The sequence below is a fragment of the Temnothorax longispinosus genome, unplaced genomic scaffold, assembly GCF_030848805.1.
Source record: "Temnothorax longispinosus isolate EJ_2023e unplaced genomic scaffold, Tlon_JGU_v1 HiC_scaffold_757, whole genome shotgun sequence".
Lineage (NCBI taxonomy): Eukaryota > Metazoa > Arthropoda > Insecta > Hymenoptera > Formicidae > Temnothorax > Temnothorax longispinosus.
The window spans coordinates 1-2,830 of NW_027270623.1; the positions used below are offsets into that span (position 1 = coordinate 1).

The window sequence follows — 2,830 nt, forward strand, 5'->3', positions numbered from 1 at the left end:
GTTACTTCTGTAGTAACTTACGATAATTCACTCGTTTACGCGGAGTAAATTATCGTAAGTTACTACAAAATCCCGTTTACGCGAAGGAAAATAGTAGGTAAGCTAGGCCGGTTCTAAGCCATGGGGCAATGAGGGGGGGTGAGGGGCGGGGGGAACCGCGGGCGGGGGGGGGACCGCGGGGGAGGGGGAAACCGCGTTTTCAGGCGCCGCGGGGGAGGGGGAGGGGGGACCCGCGCGTTTCGGCGCCGCGAGGGAGGGGGGGGGACCCGCGTGTTTCGGCGTCGCGGGGGAGGGGGAGGGAGAACCGCGTTTTCCGGCGCTGCGGGGTGAGGGGGTCTGCGTTTTCCGGCGCCGCGGGGTGAGGGGATCCGCGTTTTCCGGCGCCGCAAGGCGACCGCGTTTCCGCCGCGCCGCGGGGCGAGGGGGATCCGCGTTTTCGCCGCGCCGCGGAGCGTTCGCGCTTTCGGGCGCCGCGGGGCGAGGGGACCCGCGTTCGCGTTTCGCCGCGCCACGGAGTCCGCGTGACGTCACACGGCACGCTCGCGTTATCTCTCCCTCGTAGATGTTTCTTTCCCGTCCCCCATTCGTCTTCTCGTTCGCGCGGTGTCTCGCCCCCGTCCCCCCCCCCCGTTTGCGCGAGTCTTCTCGTTCGCGCGGTCTCTTTCCCTCGCACGTTCTCGCTCGCGATCGCGTATCTTTTCTTCGCTAGCGATATTTAATCGTTCAGATTTTCGCGATATTTAATTTTTAATATTACATTTAAGTAAACGATAAACGAAGACAGCTTTATGACAGGAAATGGGATGAACGGTAAATGAAAAGGAAAAACTTTTTAACCATATTATATGCATTTATTTATCATGTAGCGCATTATACACAATAGTATCCAAAGCGTAGGCTAATAATTCGCAATCAATAATCGAATTTTTATCATAAACGTCACGCAAGATTGTAACTGCGTTACATTTATCAGTGATACAATTTTGACGTAAAATTGTTACAAATTGTTTGAATTTTTCACTTACGCCGTGAACATTTTGACATAGTTGAAAATACACATTCTCGACACAATGTTCTAGTTCAAACAGGAAGAGTACAGTTGACGGTTTCATGTACAAGCTGGTGCCGCACGACGTCAATTTCACAATATCTGCGTCACGTATTTTAACAAGCTCCAGATCTCGAAACGTTAGCGATGATGGTGCCGATGACTGCACGATGCGCTGTATATCTGCACGTTTTTGTCACCCACGTTGCATGTAGCAGAATTATCCGATTGCCTCGGTTATCGCCAATAAGTATATTCACAAAGGACATAGGTCCCGCGTTGATTCCAACATCCAAAAATTTATACGCTGTTGATGTCAAGGCAAATCTTCTTCCCAAAATACGTGGCGTGTAGCGGGGTTTATCAAAACTGAAAAAATACAATTATATGTTTATAAAAGTTTTTTTTTTTTTGCACAAGTATATATGAAAATTAGCGGTACATACTCATTGTGCTGTTTCTCGAACGTTTCGTCCTGAATCGGAACGTAGTAGTTCGCACCGTGAGTGTCCAGCGTATCTGGAGGCTGTTTATTGCAACTTACTCGAACCGTATCGAACTCTCGACTGCGCTCTAGAATCCACGTAGACCATTTATACATACCCAAAACTGCAAATCTTGCAAAAATAGCGCCAATGCACGGCTGCTGCAAGGTGACCGCCACCACAATTCACATATACGTTAAATGTGATATCTTTGTCAAGAACATTCGTGATGAGATCACCTCATCGGGCATCAAATATGATTACTTTTCAAGAGCATGCGTGTCTTGCGATGATTTCATCGAACACGTGCAAAACTGCAAATTTTACAATTTCGCATAAGTCAATGGAGCGTTATTGTTTTGAAGAACATGTCGCGACGTGTCTCGCAATGATTTTATCGAACACGTGCAAAACTGCAAAATTTGCAATTTCGCATAATTTAATGGAGCGTTATTGTTTTGAAGAACATGTCGCGACATGTCTCGCGATGATTTCATCGAACACGTGCAAAACTGCAAATAGCGCCGATGTACGGCTGCTGCATTGATACAGATCAAATCACCAAAAGTCAATGGCGCGTTTTCGTGAACGTACGTGTCTCGCAATGATTTCATCGAACACGTGCAAAACTGTAAATTTTGCAAATAGCGCCGATGTACGGCTGCTGAGATGAAATTAGATATGATAAGCAAACGATGCATCATTAGTAAAATATAAAATGACGAATCTAGGGGATACGCTCAATAGTCGAGAACTGGAAGTCGTGAGTGCAACAAATGGCGTTAGCAAGAGGATCGTGCAATAACATGGAGCAAGAGTTGTTGGAGCAATCGACCCTGTTAAATTCGAGGGAAGACTTTGCCGCGTGGGAGCAACGATGCGACGAGTTTATCGAATCGTTGGAAGAACAAAGCCGAATTAAACGGCCACACTGAGAGAACAGTATATTAATAGTTAATATACATGCTTTGTCGTTAATGTAAGAATTTTTTATGTCCGTCCCTAATAAATATTTCTTTATGATTATATATGCTATATTGCGTATCACTGAATATAACTACATTTATCAGTATAAAATAATATATATAATATAAAAAATTCTTACATTAACGACAAAGCATGTATATTAACTATTAATATACTGTTCTCTCAGTGTACGCGATCTTGTTATTCTTAATATCAATATTTCATTGTTAACAAACCAAACAAATTTTTGAATTTTGCTCTTTCTATAATACATTTGTTTAAACGAAGGCCCCAGATGAGGAGAACACTTCGTAAACAAAAAGGGTTATGT

At 44.7% G+C, this 2,830-nt stretch overlaps 1 pseudogene; it reads right to left on the bottom strand.

Annotated features, from left to right (window-relative positions):
- Positions 1 to 282: 282 nt before the first annotated feature.
- Positions 283 to 2,247, bottom strand: LOC139825000 (uncharacterized; annotated as a pseudogene).
- Between the last annotated feature and the right edge of the window lie 583 nt (positions 2,248 to 2,830).